General features: G+C 36.4%; 1 protein-coding gene across 10 annotated transcripts in view; it reads left to right on the top strand.

Moving 5' to 3' along the window:
- Positions 1-21,692, top strand: part of LOC105213533 (band 4.1-like protein 4A) — a 209,642-nt gene that overhangs the window by 4,378 nt on the left and 183,572 nt on the right. For 2 of the 10 annotated variants that reach the window (XM_054226184.1, XM_054226148.1), the window contains exon 1: positions 8,218-16,971. The exons of the other annotated variants lie outside the window; for them this stretch is intronic. The gene's annotated coding sequence lies outside the window, so the exon portion shown is untranslated. Of the gene's footprint in view, positions 1-8,217; positions 16,972-21,692 lie in introns of those variants that run through there. 10 annotated transcript variants of the gene reach the window in all.

Genomic DNA, 21,692 nt, shown 5'->3' with positions numbered 1-21,692 from the left:
AATATATACAAATATGATGGTATTGGTGTGCATACTGTATTTAAAAGCAATTTAAATTTATTTGGTGCACAAACGATAATTTAACTCTAAATTACATATTCCAAATAAGTCTCTTTCGCAGTAAAAATGTTAATTTACATAGCATTCAATATGCAAATAAGAATGAGATATATTTGTTTTCAAATGCTCGTATAAACTCATGTGTATGAATATTTCTTAACCAGTATACAATCAAAACTAAATTTGGTTCACTGCTGAAAATATTCCTCAATATATACCACAGTCTTCAATAACTGCATAAGTAGAAAACAAGCGTAAAGAGATTTAAGCAAGTGATAAGATTTATTTATGTTATGCTGCGTTGCTTTATTCCAAAAAAACTAAACTTAATATTAGTATTATCTAATAAGCTTTATCTCAGATCTTAAATAAGAAACTTGAAAGATCACATAATGTTTCCGGAAAAACTTAAAATTTTAGAAATATGTTCCAAAAGAATTGTGTTTGGTATTTTATAACAACACATTTTTCTGTTTAGCCGGAATTTAAATATAGAACATATCAGTAGATTATCGAGCGTTCTATAAGCACATACGCATAGTAGATATTCAATACATTGTTTTGGAAACAGAACTTTGACGAGCAAACCTTAATAAGTTAGAGGGTTTTGTTATCTACCCTTAAATATAATATATACAGGAAACGAGTATTCCATGTCTACCACCTACACCAATCTCAAATTAGAGAAGGATCGATATAACATAACTTTTTTGCAAAATATCTCGAGGGAATTATCAGGATAGTTTTAGGTATCGATTGATCAGTAAATACCTTCCATTTTCCTAAATCCCATTCGGTTGAAGAATAATTATTGCGTATATTTAGAGTTATTAGAAGATATATAATATATTATCTGCGATACCACGTTTCATGGCTAATATAATGAATTGGTCCTCTTAGAAGTTATAGAGAAGTACATCATAGTCACATAACTTATTTATTATTAATGCAGGTATGATTAAAAAAGAAAAAAACAATATTTTAGTAATCTCTGAAATTGAGAAAGGCTTGCTAAATCCAACACCGTAGAGTCTATATAACAAAAACGTTTAGTTTTGTATCCAGTCAAAACCCAGATATAGACAACAATCCAAAGGACATTACCTAAGCAAAAAAACTGGAATCAGTTCCATGTTCCTAAGATCTCTGAGAAGAGACTAAAAGATAGGAAGAGACTGTACAGTCTATATAACCGAACCGAATTCGATTTTGTATCTGTTATACAAATTAATAATATGAGAAATTTTCGCTACAACAACAATGAGAATAAAAAAGTAGAGGTATCTAAATATATATTATATCACTCCTATTATCTATGTAGTAAGTTTTGAGATGCAATTTGACTGGTATTAATACTTTATTCCTCAGCTGTTACTTGGTTTTAGTACTCGCCAAATAATAATATTACTAACTTAAAAGCGAAACTCTCCAATATTTCCACAACCCTCAGATAAACTCAGACTCAGCGGAAAAATGAAAATGACCATAGGAAATTAGAAAATAATGAACCTTCCGCAACGTTTCAATAAAATCCACGCATTTTTACGGTACGAATGCCCATAAAGGATGTTCTAAATCATAAATTTAGCTAATTTAAGCGAACTAATTCGCTGCCACTCCCACTTAGTGGGCTGCCCATCAAAACTGGCCGCGGGCTGCAGCAAGATCGAAAGCTGCGTGGCAACAAAGCATAATTGCCACGTGAACGTGCGGCACGTACATTTATGGCGTTGAGCCGCGACTCCAATGCATAGTAGAGTTGATTTACGCTGCGTATGTGTGCGTGTGTGTGTTTGTATGTTGGCGTATGCGTTGCACGCTTGCATATTTCTATGTGTTTGCACACTTAAGTGCAGCAATTAGTGCTCCTTCTAGTGTCTAACTGAACTTAATGAATAAATAAATGCCACTAATAGTTGCCACATTTCCTGTTTAGCTGCATACAACGTGCGCAGGCGCAACGCAACGGTGACGTAATTGATATTGGTAAAGGGGAGGTCGGTGGTGTGGCAAGCCACAGCTAATATGTATGTATGTATGGAAGAATACATTTGTTTGCATAAGATTCACCTGGGCACAAAGAGAGAGTGTGTGCTGCACAAATGGCAACAATAAAAACAATAACAACCACCACAGCCACATCCGGCAACAATGATAGCGCCAAAACGTGCTCACAAAACAGACAACAAACAACAACAACTTGCAACAATTTTATGCATTGAAACTGTTCGCACACACACGCACACACACGTCGTAGCCGATAAAATCAACTTTGCAAAAATTAAATCATAACTATAGCGGCTACAACAAATGCAACAACAACGAGTCATATGTGTAATCTAGTCAGCGACAGCAACGGTTCTATTCGCTTTCCGCTGTCAGTTTTGTTGCTGTTGTATGTTGTTGCCGCCAATCCACTTACATAACAGCATCAACTCTAGACGACACACCGTGTTGCACGTTCGGTTTTTTGTTCTTGTTGTCTCATTGTCGTTGCGATGTGATGTTGCACTTCAAATTGCTCTTTTATGCAATGTAAAAGCAACAGCAACAACAACACGTTGATGACATCAAGCGAAATTGTCGCCAACATCATCAATGTGCCGTCAGCAACTCAGCGCCTCAGCGGCGTTGCAACAACGCGCTGTTGCCAGTCATATTGTCAATATTTGAGACAGACACACACTGACATGCATTTGTACATACGGATATGTGGGAAAAAATAAAAAAATGGCAAAAACTATACAAAGCAAATACGTGAAGTCTAAAAGTGTAGCGCTTTTCTATTATTGTTGTTGTTATTGTTTTCCTGTCCCTTGCTTTTGCTTTGTGCCGTTTGATCTTCTTTTACCGTAATAGCAATTTGGTATATCCGCCATCGCCGGTAATAGCAAAGTACACGAGCACCAAGAGCTTTTACAGGAAGTGAAAATCATTTCTAATGGCTTTCTCTTAGTCTCCACTAAATGTTGTTATGTCCCACTCTGGTCCTTTCAGAATTGTTATTGAGCTTAATTAAAATGTATGTGGGAGAAAAATAGAATAACATGCCTAGTAATGCGATCTGTGGTTGAATATCTTTCTCCTTTCACATTGTCCCATCTACTTTCAGCGATCTAAAATTTTTTCTTGGGATCTGAAAGTAATACACGCTCTGCTAGGATTCGGTTTCAAGGATCTTTCTTATAATTCTATTGGTTCCTACACAATCAAGATGGGTGTACCGGAGTTTCTATCATATTGAAGAAACGAGTTTATAGCCAGCCACAAAGGCTCCACCTTTTCTTGTTTCCTAAACTTTACTTTCAAGGCATGGGGACCCACTGTGAATAAGGGTTCAAGATCTATCGGACTAAAGCGTGTGAATTGATTACTCCGATTTAAATGCAATTTAAAAAATAAATGGGTTGTTTGTTCTTTTTGAAATTTATTAAAAACAATAATAAATTTGATTTTGAGTTTTCAAATTCTAAATTATTCTACTTTCCAATCCGTAGACACCACGAACAAATTGTTTAAAAACCGTTATTTTTGTTTGAACTTATAAATATTTCAGTTTGATCTTGTTCGAGATGAGATCTTCTTTTCAATGAATAATTTTCATCTCATCGAAAAGTATATTATATTATACAAATTTGTATTGGATTAAAAATTTTCAAAACCTTATCTACGACAGTACCAGACATATTTTATTTTTTATTAATAAATAAATTGTATTAATAAATAAATGTTTGAAGCAAATACTAATTTTTACAACGCCATACGGGCTTTCGAGCTAGAAACAAGAAAACGTTAGGATGTTGCCTTGAGGGAAAATTTCTTTAAAACCAAATTCTATAATTTCTACTTCAAATCAGTGCCGAATCTCTCCAACATAGGTTTCTCAACAAAGTTTTATGTTGTAAGAACACCGTTCGTATCGTTAATATTTCTAGATGTCTATAGAACTTACTAGATTTCAGACTTGTAAAGTTAAAGTAAAGTTAAAGTTTGTAACACCCAGAAGGAAACGTCGAAGGCCCTATAAAGTATATATATAAATGATCAATATGTTGAACTGAGTCGATTTAGCTATGTCCGTCTGTCTGTCTGTCTGTCTGTCTGTATATATACGAACTAGTCCTTCAGTTTTTAAGATATCGTTTTCAATGATTTTGCAGATGTTATTCTCTCTTCAAGAAGCTGCTCATTTGTCGCAACTGCCGATATCGGACCACTATATCATATAGCTGCCATACAAACTGAACGATCGGAATCAAGGGCTTGTATGGAAAACTTCCGCATTTTACTACATATCTTCACGAAATTTGGTGTGAGTTATTGCTCATAGAAATAATTTAATCTCCGAAAAAATTGTTCAGATCGGTTCACTATATAACCTTAATGTTTCTAGCAAACAACCCGGCTAAAAAGAAAAGAAAAGGCTCATAGAAATAATTTAATCTCCGAAAAAATTGTTCAGATCGGTTCACTATAGCATATAGCTGCTATACAAACTGAACGATCGGAATCAAGGGTTTGTATGGAAAATTTTCGCATTTGACATGGTATCTTCATGAAATTTGACATGGTTTACATGACATGGATCTATTTTCTTTATTAAATAACCTTAATGTTTCTAGCCAACAACCCGGCTAAAAAGAACTATTAAGATGTTTTCTTTTTTTTTACTTACTTTTTCTTACGTCTTTAGATTTGCTTAAACACATAGTTACTAAAAGAAATGCACCTGTGAAGGGTATATTAGCTTCGGTACAGCCAAAGTTAACGTTTTTTCTTGTTTGAGCTAATCTCAAACTTGATAATTTAACAAACTCTGCTGATATTATAATAATACATGTACTTGTTATATTTTCAAAGGTCGTTGAATCAGGTGTCAACTTATAATAATTTTTTGGACAACGCTATCGCTAAGACACGCAATTAAGCCAACTTTTTTTAGATGACATGTATGTACATATAAATATTTATTTTGGGCATGCCAAATGTACCAGTTATTATTTTGTCATCAGTATTATTCATAAAGACATTAGCAGCTTCAGTGCGAATGACCAAGCATCCACATCTTATTAGACTATTATTATTATACTAAAGAGGCATAAAATAATTGGGGAAATGCGATTTTTGTTATTTCCTTTTAAATGTATTTATTACAATCTAAATAATAACTAACGGAATATGTGAATATGCGAAGATAATTTGAATATATTAGTCAGCATTCAACTTAAATCTAACAATTATAAACATTATGATATTCTAAGGAATATTAATTTGCTTTCAATAATGGTCCGAAAACACACGAAATCATAACAAGTTCGTGGCAAATTCAACTAAAAGTCGATAACCATTTATTGTGGAAATTATCTGATTCATTTAATATTTCAAGATATATTTGAATGTGCCAGTTTTCTCGAGATATTTTTGCCACTGTCACTTTTTCTTCGAAAAAATAGCAACAAAGTTACTACTGTTCTTCAACAAATTCTTCGACAATTCGACAGGAAGTGTGGTCGATATTCATTTCGATAATGAGTAAATATAGGAATGAAGAAGATTTGGTGTCATTTATTGAAACAATAGTAAATTATATAATATGCATATGCTAATTAGTCTTGTGGTTGGTTGATTTCTAGAAAATGTGGATACTTATCTGATGTAGACCGCTGATACCAGATAAACCCGACAAGCGCCTGGACTTATATTATCAATTTTCAAACTCGTTACTCGTTAGGAATAATTTTCTTGCTTCTAGATCCTCTGAAATATTAAAGGACATTGACGAGTTAGATTAGATTAAGTTCTACGGATGGTACCTCTTAAGGAAGGCCCAAAGAGGCAACTGAGGCAAATTTTTTGTGTATTTAAACAAATGCATTGACAGAGTGACCACCGAGCCAAGTACTGACCCTACTCAATGTTGAGTACCAGTAAGAAACTTCTCCCAACTCTGTCCTTGTCTGAAAACCAATATATATAAGTGCTTTTGAGAGCTGAGGGCAAGTTTAAGTCTTCGTTAGAAATTTTAAACTTCAAGTTTAAATTAATCTAACCTCAAATACCCATTCATTCGATAAAACAATTTCCTCCACAAAACCAGGCTACACAATATGGAGCCAGTTGATTTCATTATAAATAGGACAATGATATTCATATTTACATACATATACAAACTCAAGCATTCACCTTCATGCAGCATCAGCTATTTGCTTATGTTGCTTAGCGCTGCTTCATCGCCATCAACTCAACTTTCTTAACTTTGTTGCTAGTATAAGCATTATCTTCACTGCTGAGCTGCGGCGCGTTGTTGCTGTTATTAGATAGGTTTTTACAGTATTACATTACCCACACAGTATATTAAACTCGTAAGTGCTCATTAGAATATTTCATTTCAATGTTGGTGGAAATGTTGGAAAGCCTCACATACAATAATATATACAAACACACTTGCATAACTTTTGTCGACAGTTAGGTTGGTTGCTTGATTATTTGACTTGTCTCCACCGCGGTATCCTGCTAGTTTCTACAGACGTGAATCTCTTTCTCCGCGTCTCAAGCCTGTATGTACGTATATTATTATTTTTTCCAGCAACTTTTCCACCTACTGTTGTTGTTATTGCTGTAGGCTCTGCTGTCACTAGCTCAGAGCATTTGCAATCTACTTTTTTGTTAGAAAATCAGAACATTTCCTCAAGTGTCTACCCACAGCCCAGAGAGCTCTGTGCTTTAATGCGGTAACACGCAAACTTTCTGCTGCAACATGTTTATAAACATATATGTTTTTATGGGGGAAATTGTAAGCAAGTTACCTATTTGCAATAATTTATTTTCATTTTTAACTCCTTTCCGCACTTTTCTATTTGTCTTTACATGGTTCATCAGCATTCGGTTTGGCTTAATTATGCATATGATGAAGCGGAAATTGACGACTTAATTAAAATTGTTGCATTCATGTTGCATTGGCAATGCTGCAATGTTGATGGTGAATCAGCAGCAACTTTTACTAAAGTAACTATGTGGTTTTGGCTTTTTTTTTACCCGATAGAATTTTGTGTTGCTTGCAATGATGATGACAGCCAAGCTGATTTCATTTACTATTCTTGTTGTTGTTATTATTGTTTATGTATTTATCCTACGCTTGTTCTTCGCAGGAAGCACACGAATCGTACATCAACTGCTTTGAGTTTGTTGTTCCGTTTTTTATGACAATGTATTGGTATGAGAACATCAAATTCGATCTTGAAGCGGAAATGTTAAACTAAATGATTTGTATTTTTCTTCGATTATTGAAGAAGAGTGAAGAGTGTTGAAGTATTTATCTTTTTAGGACTAGACTAGACAGAAATAGTTCGATTCGCAGCTAGGCATGCCTGTTTTGAAACGGTCACGGTCCTTCCATAGATTTTCAGATAGACATGATGAGCCAAGATTCGTCGATATCGATTGCTATCGATAATTTCGTTTTGTTAAAAAAAAAAAAAACAAGAAAAAACGTTAACTTCGGCTGTACCGAAGCTAATATACCCTTCACAGGTGCATTTCTTTTAGTAACTATGTGTTTAAGCAAATCTAAAGACGTAAGAAAAAGTAAGTAAAAAAAAGAAAACATTTTAATAGTTCTTTTTAGCCGGGTTGTTGGCTAGAAACATTAAGGTTATTTAATAAAGAAAATAGATCCATGTCATGTAAACCATGTCAAATTTCGTGAAGATACCATGTCAAATGCGAAAATTTTCCATACAAGCCATTGATACCGATCGTTCGGTTTGTAAAGCAGCTATATGCTATAGTGAACCGATCTGAAAAATTTTTTCGGAGATTGAATTATTTCTATGAGCAATAACTCACACCAAGTTTCGCGAAGATATGTAGTAAAATGCGGAAGTTTTCCATACAAGCCCTTGATTCCGATCGTTCAGTTTGTATGGCAGCTATATGATATAGTGTTCAGATATCGACAGTTCCGACAAATGAACAGCTTCTTGAAGAGAAAATAACATCTGTAAAATTTCAAAACGATATCTTAAAAACTGAAGGACTAGTTTATATATATACAGACGGACATGGCTAAATCGACTCAGTTCAACATACTGATCATTTATATATATACTTTATAGGGCCTTAAACACCATATTTATCGACATTAGAGTGGAGACACTCTATACATCGTTTCTTAATACATATTCTCCGCTGATGCAATAAATCTCGAAGTAATATCTCCAAATTGCTTATTTAAGATGCTCAAATGCCCATCTATATTATATTGTTTTTTTTTTTATTTTCGTAGTTGATTTTTTCACTAAATGAGATTGTTCTGCGACAGACCTATGAACATTAAGTTCCCAATTTCGAAAGCGTATTGTCTTAATTTGCAAAATACCTAAGACATTTAATTTTCCATATTCTTATTGTTGCTCTTAGTATTGAGTTTGAACCATCTTGGTATCAAGCTGGTACATAAGTTATTTCCAACCTCTTCTCTGGGTTCTTTCAACATCAGTTTCAGAGACCCAACCTTCAGTTCACTCAACCATCAACCATTCATCCGATTGAGTTGCTAACCCAACGCCTATCACTTGCTATATGTACAACCATCTATCTTCATTAATCGCTACTAATAGCTTGTCAGCCTAACTTCTCTTTCATTGATGCACCGTTACTTTTACATACACACATTCCATGGCGCATTTATGATGTGGTAATATCACTTGACTTCCCGTCGATCGCCCGGCGCTGCGCCTAAACACCGGTGCACCCATGTGCACATGCGCACATAGCAACATAGCATAGCATGGCATGTCAGAGCACAGCAATGATATTATGAAAGCCACTCACAACGGGTGACAGATAAACCTGTAAATGGTGGCATTTCACTGCGACAAGCGGCGACATTCTTGACTTAGAATGGCAGAAGATATTTGTGTGCTTGAGTATGGGTCTGACTTAATATGGACCGAGCTTGACTCGGTTTGGGCGTTGGATTGATTGTGATGCAATGCGCGCGATCACGGCATCATTTATATATATTTATGGTTTAATTAAGGCAGCGCCGAATGGAACCTCAGCAAAAACTAGTTGGTTTTCGAAAAGTGTTTGACTAAATTTGTTGTTGTTGTTGGTGGCAGCATAACAGCACTTTGGCGGAAGTGGCAGACAAAGATGAAGTGGACCTACATGCGGCAGAAGAGCGTTTAGGCGGAGTATTCAACGATACTTTGCAGTTGCGCCAGCCATAACACACTCGAAGCTGACTCAAGTGCTCCAGTTCCAATTCCAGTTCTGTTGCAAAAGATGCGGCGACGCTATCTCAAAGCGTGCATCGTGAGCTTCGCGCGCGCACAAACGGGGCCAAAACGGTGGCAAGCGCTGCTCCAGTTGATGGTAAGCGAATTGGACGACTTGTTGGGTGAGCTGGCTGGCTGGCTGGTAGGAAGGAAGGCGGCGAGAGATGGATTGAGGTGAGCTTGTGTGACTCTGCAGCTCTGTGTGTGAGAGTCGCTTCATCTCATTTCATCCGTTTGTCTAGTGTTCGTGTATTGAAAGTAGCGAATTCACTTGTCAGTTAGACTCTCCACTCCGTGTGCATGTAACAACAGTTGCAACGTAACTGTTGCATGCCTCAACGGCACGTTGCATTGCAAAGCAGTTAGAATTGAGTCAGAGACGCACAAAGAAATGATACAATTGTGGAAAACTGGTGCAATTCACTTCATCAAAAAACAATAACAACAAAGCGGCATGCAACAATTGCTGTTAGATATGTAGCTGCAAGTTGCAAGCTCGTTAGTTTTGTACGCCGCTCGCCGCGTGATCATTACGCTTGCAGGGTCGCATTCGCATTTTGCGCTGCTATCCGTGCTTGCACTCATCATCCTCTTCTACCTCCCATCCACATGTGGCAGATGATTCACTTCGTCGTTGCTGCTACAGCGCCTGGTTGTGGCAAGTGACTTCTATGATGTAAGGCCAACTTTTGCCACAAACAACTACAACTTTCTACCAACGCTACTTCATAGCTGTATTGCGAAACGTCACCTGGGACATTTCAGCTCCGCTGGACCTCGTACATTCAATTACTCGTCGCTGCTTGCATTCTAACTGCTCGTGTTGAAAGCAGCCAAACAGGAGTGCTGAATTTATCGCCTGCGTTGACAGTTGCACTGATAAAACCCGCTTATAATATTTATATATTTAATGTTGTCTGTTGGGTGTAATGAGTGGCGTCTTTCGTCGTTTCTTTTCCTCACTAGCTTGTTTTTGTTTTTGTTGCCGATGTTTGCTGATAGTGTCAAGCACGTCGTCCAAGTGCTGTTAATTAGTCGCATTAATTAATTATTAATTTAATAATACTTGGGTGTTAATTTATGGATTGTTGTAGACGTGATTTGTTACAAATACTTGCATCAATTACTTTTTGCTTCAGTTGGACAAAAGTAATTAACGGGACCGATTTATATGGTGTTTTACATTGAGCTTGACCCCATAAATAGGTCTTCCTCCGAGGTATATGCATTAATTAAGAGAAAATCGACAGAAATTAGGCCCTAATCGGGATTTAGGATACAACTTAAATAGTTTAAATAATACTGAACTGTCTTTGGAAGGTCATTGAGGATACCTACTTTGAATCGGACGAACCGCTGCAAACCAGCTAAATTAGTATTGAGGTTAGCACCCCGAATAAGCTATCATGCTACCGAAAACATTCTTTCCTAAAGGTCGAAACATAAACTGTCTACTTTCACACTTTCCCAAAGTAATTTGGTGTATACGGGCTGCATTAGTGTTCTAAGACCTGAGGTGTTCCTACAATGTATATTTTGTCAAACGAACCTTGAATTAGCGGAGCGATCTTGCATATCTAATGGAGCCGTACGTGTCTCTGAATTGAAGACTTGTAGAAAGTTCCAGTTAATACTCTGACTCAACTAGATAGATGAGAGAACGAGAACAGTTTTTTTATTTGTTGTAAATAATAAAGCCTTGAAAGCCACCAAGTGGGTCTACATAACTCGTACGAACTCGGGGATTCCACTGTTCAAAGATTGGCGACCCGACACCATTCCTTTTTTGGCGAAAGCCTTGTACAGCTTCAACAACAAAACGAAGTAAATAAGTAAAATAGTAAAATGTTCGCTAACAAAACGAAGCAGATTAAATATGCAACAGTTCACGAAGTCGTAATTTCAGTACAAATTCGGCGAAAATGTTGAATTGCTTAGATTGTTAGCCCAAATTTGGTAATTTCTTGTTGAGCAAACTCTGCAACATTTTTCCCCTTTGCAGCAATTTAATTACATTTTTAACGAGCGTAATTTAGTTGTCCAAACAAATAAGACAAATTTATATTGACAATTCACTACATTTTCGAATTAACTCAAACACAAAGAGCACAAAAGGGCACACACAGCACTAAAGCCAGATTCCGTGAATTAGGGGGATGCCATTAAAAGCGAAGCCAACTCTAATCGCGGCCAAGCAAAAAGAAATCAACAAATAAACAATGAAAAAATTAAAAATGTGAAAAAGCGTTTCTGGACCACAGATGTTGAATGAGCCAAGAGTCGGTCGTCGTGGTTAGGAAGGAAGTGTACCGTAAGCATTGTGATGATCACCAACGCAGCGTTCATCAACATCGCGTTGAACGAGATAGCAATCGCGAGCGCTATAATTTCGTTAGTTTTTACTGAGCGCTCAAGTTAACGATCAATTAGCTCAATTTCCGCACGAAATTACTTTTTTCTCTTAACTGTAGTAGCCAACTTTGAATTCGCGAACAGTTTGCAGTAAAAAAAGTGCACCCAAAATGAGCTTACTATGGAAAATAAACTTCAGGAGATCTTTAAAGTTTATAAAACAAAAGCAGTAGCGTTAAATAAAAAATATTTTACACGACAAAGAGGCAATTTACGATTCTTACATTTTTTTCTTTGAAGCATTTTTTCTGCCCGCGCTTTATCGAAATGCGTCCCAATGTTTATAAACCGCTCGCACGCGATCAGCACTGTAACCGACTGGCCTCACTGAGTTCGTTGGTGCACGATCAACTTTAGTTGCTCATTTAAATAAAATTGAAGACATAAAAAGAAGAAAGCTTGGAGAATCACAAGATATAAAGATAAGCGCGTTTGTAACAAAACAAGAAGATGCTATATGTGATGAAGTGTGGAGAAAAGAAAATCCGCAGTAGGTGAAAAGTAAGAATTGCTTAGAACTCGCACCATTGTGTGAGGAAAATTGGGTAAAGTTATTTTTACACTTCATTCACACGACGCGCCGACTGGTTCAATGAAGAGATTAAATTCGACCACATGGAAGATTTTACGCAAAGATCTTGGTGTAAAACCGTATAAAATACAGCTCGTGCAAGAACTGAAGCCGAACGATCTGCCACAACGTCGAATTTTCAGTGAATGGGCCCTAGAAAAGTTGGCAGAAAATCCGCTTTTTTATCGACAAATTTTGTTCAGCGATGAGGCTCATTTCTGGTTGAATGGCTACGTAAATAAGCAAAATTGCCGCATTTGGGGTGAAGAGCAACCAGAAGCCGTTCAAGAACTGCCCATGCATCCCGAAAAATGCACTGTTTGGTGTGGTTTGTACGCTGGTGGAATCATTGGACCGTATTTTTTCAAAGATGCTGTTGGACGCAACGTTACGGTGAATGGCGATCGCTATCGTTCGATGCTAACAAACTTTTTGTTGCCAAAAATGGAAGAACTGAACTTGGTTGACATGTGGTTTCAACAAGATGGCGCTACATGCCACACAGCTCGCGATTCTATGGCCATTTTGAGGGAAAACTTCGGAGAACAATTCATCTCAAGAAATGGACCCGTAAGTTGGCCACCAAGATCATGCGATTTAACGCCTTTAGACTATTTTTTGTGGGGCTACGTCAAGTCTAAAGTCTACAGAAATAAGCCAGCAACTATTCCAGCTTTGGAAGACAACATTTAAATGAAATTATCTTCAAAAAGTAAATGTCATGAACCAATCTAACGTTTCAAATAAAGAACCGATGAGATTTTGCAAATTTTATGCGTTTTTTTTTTTTAAAAAGTTATCAAGCTCTTAAAAAATCACCCTTTAGAATGACTGGCGAATTGTTTTCTCTTTGGCAAATAAAAATGTTTTTGGTCATTAATTTAGACTATGACAAACTTCTAACCAACAGCAACAATAAATAGTAGATCAAATTACTTTATTTGAACAAAGTGCATTAACTGAGATGGCTCCCTTGTTGTCTCGGGACCCTAGTAGTCTCGGGACCCTGGGATCACGAGATTCATTCGAGTAGTTAGGTAGTCTTAGGTTACTAAAAAGATTCATTATCATTGTTGGTAGACTCCACTCATTGAATTGTCGAGCAGCTTGGACTACATAGTCACTAAAGCACGGGGCTTCGCCGGTAACAACGTCAATTAAGTATACTGGATCAGCAGTTGCCAAATCTCGTTTTCGATCTCTACTCGAAATTTTGGTAGAAGTCTGGTGACAATAAACGTATATCGTATATATACGATATATGAGTTTACTAAGTCGTTTCATAACTATAATCGAAATCATCTTCTTGATTTGTTCTGTCGAAGATTTTCGAATACAATTTCTTTCAATTTACGATTGAGGTCTTGACCACAAATAAAGTACGTTTTATAAGGAATTCTTCAATATTTTCGATATATAGTATTTGCCTTCTCATTGCCACACTCATTGAAATAATATCTTCCTTTAGGGTAAAATAAAACGTAAATATTTTTTACTCCCTTGGTTTCTCGCTATTTTAATTGGTAAAAAGCTAAGAGAAGCAATTCTCTTTAAAGTGCTTGCGTGATTAAATGTCATTGTAAAGAAACTGGAACTAGATTGAGATAACTATAAAAAGTTCCCATCTGGAATCAAAGTAGGTATGCTAGAAATCCTGGTAGAGAAGTCGCCACTAACTCGAGTTTGCTGCATTATTACGATATTTCGCAGGGAAGTTTAGAAACAGTCAAGGAAACAATGAGACAGTTCTAGAGACTAGTATTGTTACACTAATTTCTAAGGATGATCAAAGTAGAAACATGAACTGCTGAAGTTTTTCTCCGACTCTAAGTTAACATCCATAGGGTGGACTACAAAGCAAATTAGTACAGACATACCACAAAAAATCAAACTCATCTGATCCGCTGATTGATTGTAAAAGATTGAACTAAGTTCAGGTATTGCTATCGATGAACTTAGGGTTATCTTGATTAAACACTCTCGAGGCGGTTGTCTCATATTAACAACCGATTCAGAATGAAAGTTTTCATTATAATTTTGGGCAAATATATTCCTAGTAGACAATTTTTTCGATTCTCCCACACGAGTGTGAAACACTGTAAAGCTTGGCTGCTGGACGGTAGGAAAACAAATTATTTGGCCTTTCTCTTCTCCATTCTTTCATTGAAATTTTGGTTGTTTGTTTTTATAATTTGTTTTCATTTATTGTTGTTTGTTCTTTTTTGTTCTTTGACTCAAATGATCTTGGCTGACTTTACATTCTAACAACTATGACATTAGACGCCTTTACCTTTTTTTCGTTGTTGTATAATCGACGCTACGATGTGTGTGATGTTTTGTTTATTTGTTTGGCGCGGCTGCGCTTCGCTTCGCATTCTAGGTGAACGCGGTGAACGCTATTTTTCACGCTTCGCCTATGTGTGTGTATGTATGGAGGCACATTGTTTGATGTAAAAGTTAGTTGGTCAAAAGTTTTCATTTTGTTTTTATTGTTGTTTTGGCACTTTTTCGTTTATTTAACACGTGAACGCTTCATTTTTTATAGCGGTACTCTGCTTTGGTCGCCCGATCTTTTGTTTATAGGCGGTTGGGTTGTTGGGAAGCTGTCTGCTTATTTATGCTTCTTCTACCATTTTTCAACACACAACCGGCTTGAGTTCTTAATTTACTTTTCTCTATACGTGTGTGTGTGCAATTTTATTGTGGTACATTTATTTTTGTTGTTTTTTGGTGGAAAACAGCGTTGCTTTGGTTCAGCACCTCAACGGTACTAGAAAATTTATTTTTTACTATATTTTGCTTTTGTTGTTGCTAAGCTACACTTTCAGCACAACCAACAGATTTGCGTTCACATAATATTTTTGTTTTTGTTGTGCATTTTCTGCTGAACTTTTCGTTTATTTTGATTATTTTAAATGTCGTTAGTGCTTCGCTTTGTGTGTTGTTGTTATTGCTTTTATTTGCCATTGTTGTTTATTAGGTAACAACATTCACATTTCACTGCAAAGGTAATCTTGATTTACGATTGGCCATTAAATTTAACTACCGTTACTCTTTCGCCGCTGGACCGCAAAATCGCACATACAAACACTTAGCATATGCATAATTCCACACATGTCCGCAGCTTTGGCCACAAGTGGCCGAACTTGCTCGCTCTTGACCATTTCGGGCAGCATCGCTGCTCCTGCGTAGCGGTAGCGTTAGAAAGTTTGGACAAAATTCTGTTTGGTCACATGCCTTCACTTACTTATACGCATGTGTTTGTATGTATGTGCATTTCACCTTTTTTGGTATTACCCATTGCTGTTGTTGTTGTCGTGTGAAATTGCATAGCAGCACTTCGTTTGCTGGTGAGATTTCGGTTGTCTTTGCGTTTTGGGTAAATGCTTATTGCCAATTGGAAAGTGGTAATGGTGCGAAATCTTATTTGACCAGCGCCTTACCGGGAGCTCGATGTTGATTTTTTCTCAAATTTATTTGGGGAAAAGTTATGTTTGTATATGATATTTGTATATTTTTTTTGGCTAGCCAACCAAAGGTTAGCGATATACAGACTGAAAGTAACATAAATCCAAATAGTAAATAGACTCCGGTGAATTTGTGTTGAACCCTTTTTCCTGGTATATTTTGGTGTGTCTATAATAATAATCGATAGAAAAGTGTGTAAATTGGTATAATCCCACAAGGCTGATTGATTTAATTTGATTAATACATGACATTTTTTCTTCCGCAGTTATGAGTTTCCCATAAATAAAAAGGGTGGCTCCTTTCAAGGTTCCCTACTTTGTTAAAGAAAAAAACACAGAAAATTCAAATTTAGTCATTCGAAAGAACATTACTTGGCATTTATTTTTTGCAGATTATCTCTTTTAAATGTTGGCCGCGACTACGTCTCAATTGGTCCATCCGTTGAGCTCATTTTTCCATGACTCGTTAGAGCATTTCGACTGGTAACAGCGAAAGACACGCGTGGTGTTTTGCTCCAATCCCTGAATCGAAATGGGATTGTCCGCATAGACAATATCCTCACAGGAAAAAGTCTTACGGTGTGATCTCACACGATCTTGGTAACAAATCGATTGGCCCAAAACGTGAAATGATCAGCTCATCGAAGTGATTTCTCAACAAATCCATTGATTTATGCAATTTGTTGGAAGAGGCGCCGTCTCGTCGAAACCAAATGTCGCCGAGATCACAAGCTTCAATTTTATGCATCACATGGTTGGCTATTATGGCGCGATAACAGTCGTCATTGACGGTTAAGTCCTCACTGGTATAATTTTTCGAAGAAATTTGAATCTGAATGAAATGGCAGCTCCCGAATGCTGCAATTTTGCTTGTTTACATACTCATTGAGCCAGAAATCGGCCTAATCGCTGAATATAAATAATTAGGCTCGGAAACGTCGGATCTTTTTGGAACTTTTCAAGAACCTATAGAGCGAAGCGATGTCGGTTGGAATGGTCCAGCGGCTTCAGTTCTTGCAAAACCTGTATTTTGTACGCCCCAATTCGTTCAATGCGCCAGTCCGAGTTGCTGCGATCGAACATGACATCTTGACACGACTCACGCGTGATTTGTCATAAAAAGGCTATTGCAACAGATATCTCTGCTTGGATCACCCGATAGTATTCCGGAATAAGTAACGTAAGTACTAAGAACTTCAAATGCAACACTGTTTTAGATATATTTGGAGTTCAGAGACTAGTTTACATTCATTAAGTAGGGGAGCATGGCATTACTGACTAAAATCCTTTCTACCATGGCAACTAAGGCAATACCAAATAATAGGCTAAAGACAACAAGATAATACATCTAGAGTACTTCGTGCCCATGCCTACGTATCATCGCTTTAGCATCTGTCCAAAAAAGGATGCCAGTGAGAGACGCTCTGACTTCTATAGAATTTTATTTTTATTTTTGATGATTTTGTTGTAGACCGTTTAACGACCAACTTTTAGTACAATTTCCTTACCTTCACAATCCTTGCTCTTTTGAATTTAAGCAAAAATATCTTAAAATGTCCAGACGTTGAAGGTCTATACAATAATTTTTCTTCAGAAATATTGGAAGAGGCTTTAACTGAGATGCATAATAATTATCATCGAACCTTTTGAATAGCATATGCATTTTTCTTGTACGGAATAGTTTTATTTTCCTTGATTCTGATGTTTCATCCTTTTCTGCTTTGAACTAAATATAAATTGTTACTTTAAGACATTAATCGATATTAAATCAGCCTTTTTGCTTACCAACTTAAACTTTTGGCACCAAAACAGTTATGTAACAACATTAAATATGACAGTTGACAAATGACAAATGAATAGCGCAACTAATTGCTGACCTAGTAAATCGGAAGCTATTAAATATTTGTACGTACATATGTATGTATATACTCAATGTACATAAATCAATGACTAACATATTATATTTGATTGTAGCTCTTTCTCATGTTCCGCAAGCTATTGACACTAAATTCAATAGCTGCTTAAGTTTAAGCGCTAATTTGCCACGCTTATGTCATCATTAATCACTCTTCAAATAGCAAATGAGCGCTCAAACTATAGTATTTGTCGTTAAAGTTAAGTATTGAAAAATTGTACAAAATTTAATAGGTTTCCACCTTTTCCGCTTCATATGGCGCCCATAATTCTTGCTTGTATATAAATCTGTTTAGGTAAGGTGATGAGGACCACGCAATACCACGGCAGATCAAGCGACTCTCACATATATGTATGTACTTATATATTTTGTTGAACGTATGTATGTGTGTTCATATTTTCGCCGGCTTTCTGGGTTACTATGTTAAATAACATTATTACTCTCTTACATCTCACATTTGTGATGTCTGTATGCCAAGCTTTTTGCTGCAGGTTAAAGGTGCAAAGTGAAGAATTTCCAACTGAAAGCAAAATTACAAATATTTCTCTGACATTTTACCACTAAACAGGTGATTAGGTTAAGTGGGGCTAATTGCTTTTGCCGTAAACCTACATACAGCGCTATATATATGTTTATGCGAGTATATAAGCATACAAACATAGGGAGATATATGTTCCGATGTGTGCACGTATAGATAACCTGTGGCCAGAACGCTTTGCTCCATTGCTTTACAGTTTCTAATTAGTTTCATCACACATACTATATATCTTTCTCATTTCTCAATTAATATTCGCCACAAACAATTTCACGCTTGAAAATTAATAGCTTGCACAACAGCGCTATTTACCGTTAAATCAAGGTGTTGGCAATTAAATATGAATTCCATAATTGATTTTCCCAATTATTCACAACATAAATCAGCTGTTAAATAAATAATTATGCGCTTTGCTCCGTTGCAACTTGTAGTATTGCATTTAAACGCTGTCAGTTCACTGGAAATTTCACGCCCAAAAATATTTTCAATTCCACAGCTTTAGCACATAATCGAAATTCTATTAATCACTTAACGTTTGCCAGCGGCAATAACTTATAACTGTATATAAGTGTGTGTATGTGTGTGTGTGCACAGGTAGCTTGTGGCATAAACTCGTGCTGCTTTCCAACACTGCAGGCGTCTGTGTATGTGTGTGAATGTTGGAGTGCACTTTGCTGCTGTTGCTGGCTCACGGCAAACTGCTGGCACGTCGCAGCGGTTAGCGGAAATTATTGCTGCCTTCAAGTGGTTATGTGTTGGTACGCCAGCGCATTTTTCAAATCGCCGCTACGGCACTCCAGTGTTGAAAGATGCCGCGCCGTCGCTGCGGAGCGTTTAAATGCGCTGGGAAATATATGAAATTTAAGTGAAATGAATGAAAAAAAGAGCGTTGAAAAAAAGTTGAAGTGGAAAACATTAAACATTGTCTGCTGGCAAATGAACTATGTACTTAGTAATAGAAAGTATGCACAGCAAAGGTGAATAGCTGCAGCAACAACTTTTATGTATATACGAGTATATGTGTGTGATGAACTGCTTAATTAATTGCTTGAAATGTGGCCGCTTGGCAGCGCATTTATTAGAATGCTGCTAGAGCATTTGCTAACTACCTACCAGCTATTTAATAGCTAGTTATGCAGCGTGATAGCCTTATGTAGTAAATGTTATTTAGCACAGCATTGCATTGCATATCAAGCAAATCCTAGCATAGCAGAGGAAATCATACCACACCATAGCATAGGACAAAATATAATAGCACAGCATAGCATGACATATCACCGCAGTGCAGAGCGCAGTCAATTACAGCTGGAGGGCAACTCTTTTAATGATACCACATCGTAGTTGCTCGAATCGTTGATCGATCGCTGATTGGCGAGCCAACGATGAAGATCATTGCCGACTCTTCGATTGCGCTAGATCTGTAGATGGGCATTGCCACTGTTTAGAAGTTTTCGTTTTTATTGCCTTTTGACTCATTATATTGTAGAGTTGCTAGTAAATAGGAAATAGTTTTGCGTTTATTACGTTTGTTGTTGTATTGATTTGCCGTTAAGTGAACAATCATTGGCTGGGGCAAACAGCACATTGTTGTCAACTTGGTAGTGTAATGGAAATAAAATATACAATGTAATGTATGTAAGCTCTTGAGGAAAAAAATGTAATGCAAAAATATTTAGAATTTCATTGTTTCGGGAAATAAGGGAAGCTTCTCATATAATAGCTTTTGCCATGGCGATTGAGTGTATAAAAATGTGGCACTTCTCTCTATTACGTGTACAAAATAATTCGGCAGACGAGCTTCATACAAAGGAAGTCGAGTAGGAGTGCTCTCCCTCCCTTTGATCTGTTTTCGAGGACCATTTATTTTTTATTTTCTGTGGACTCTCTTAATCACTGAAGCTTTCGCAGAGCTTTAGGAATTAAAAGGAGGTGCGAAACACCAAGTCAAGATATGGTTATTTTTTTAAACTGGAAGGAACTGTCTTTGAAATAATTCAATTGTTAGTGTCGGTTGTTTTTGTTGTTATTCTTGTGACAGAAACAACTCCCCAAATATATTTGAAAAATACTGGACAATCAATTATAGCTATCAACCTTGGTAGAACAAAAACGAGTTTGTTGCGGTTATGCAATCTCGCTTGCGGTGGAAAAAACTCAGTGTGGATCTTAACCATGAACAAGTTCCCGATACTAGCGATAAGTATTTAAATGGTACAGAGCTTGAGGCTTAAATTTATTGGTTTGTTATCGTTATTATTCGTAATCAATTCAATTCGGTAAGTCAAGGTAAGGACATTCTTAAAGTATTTCATTACAATAGCGTAGGCTATCTATGGAAATAATTTTCAAAATAATAATGGAAATAAATTTCAATTTCACAATGAAGGCGCATAATGATTTATTAAATTTTCATGCGTGTTCTAAGTACGCCGAGGTGTCTCTGTCTTTTGTACGAATTAAATTTAATTTCAAAAAGGGTTATCAAAAATCAATTATAATTGGGGAACCAGCATTAACTGATTTCGTTTCACCTCTTCTTCCTGCTTTTTACAGCTATTTTGTGGGAAAGTTTCATCGCCAAACCTTCATACGTCACTTGACATTTCGGTAAGGTCAATTGAACGATCACTTGAAGCTAAAAGAGTTGTCTCCTCGTATATATTAGGAAAATCACAGCAAATTTTTAATAGCTTCAGTATGTATCGATCTCCTATTATGTGCTTTACTTTTAAGCGCCTTCTTTTTCCTAAATTTGCCTTATATCGTTGTCATTAATACTCGAGCAAAACTTACAATATATTTATGTTATAACAAGCACGTTTAAAAAGAAGAGATCTACCTGCCTATTAAAGAGCAACGTTCTACCAAAAAGCTCAACCACATTCTTGAGCTTACTTAGTTGTAAATAGATTTAAGATTATAATACTTATTGTTAGGCTTTAACCCAAAGCAGATTCAATAAATAAAGAAATATTGAAGGAAAAATAATAACAAGCATACAAAGGGTGTTTTTTAGAGATGTGGTTTTCAAGAAAAATTTAATCAAATATAATTTATTGTTGTGTTCAAGATAGGGATTTGCCGTTATGTTTTAAAAATAGCAAGTTGCCGACTCGAATACATTTCAGCAGAGAGGATCAATTTTCCACCATTTTTTTGGAGCAATTGTGTTGTTCCAAAGCAACTCTGTTCATTATGAAATAGCAAACCACATTGAGTAAGAATCAAGTAACAGCTGTTAAAAAGAACAATTCCCAAAAAAAAAATTGGCTCATTGACAGTCAAAAGTCTAACAAAAAGACACCCGTCATTACCTAACGTGAAATTGAAGTTATGAGTTAGCATTAATTTGTCTGTACAATGCAAGTCAACGCTTTGCATAATTACGTCGTTTATTAGCTAAACAATGCAGTGCAAAAAATTACAAAAAGAGTTGAAAGAAAAAATCCAC

The sequence above is a fragment of the Zeugodacus cucurbitae genome, chromosome 2, assembly GCF_028554725.1.
Source record: "Zeugodacus cucurbitae isolate PBARC_wt_2022May chromosome 2, idZeuCucr1.2, whole genome shotgun sequence".
In the NCBI taxonomy this organism is placed as follows: Eukaryota; Metazoa; Arthropoda; class Insecta; order Diptera; family Tephritidae; genus Zeugodacus; species Zeugodacus cucurbitae.
The sequence above is the reverse complement of the archived record's forward strand: the minus strand, read 5'-3'. Positions and strand labels throughout refer to the sequence as shown.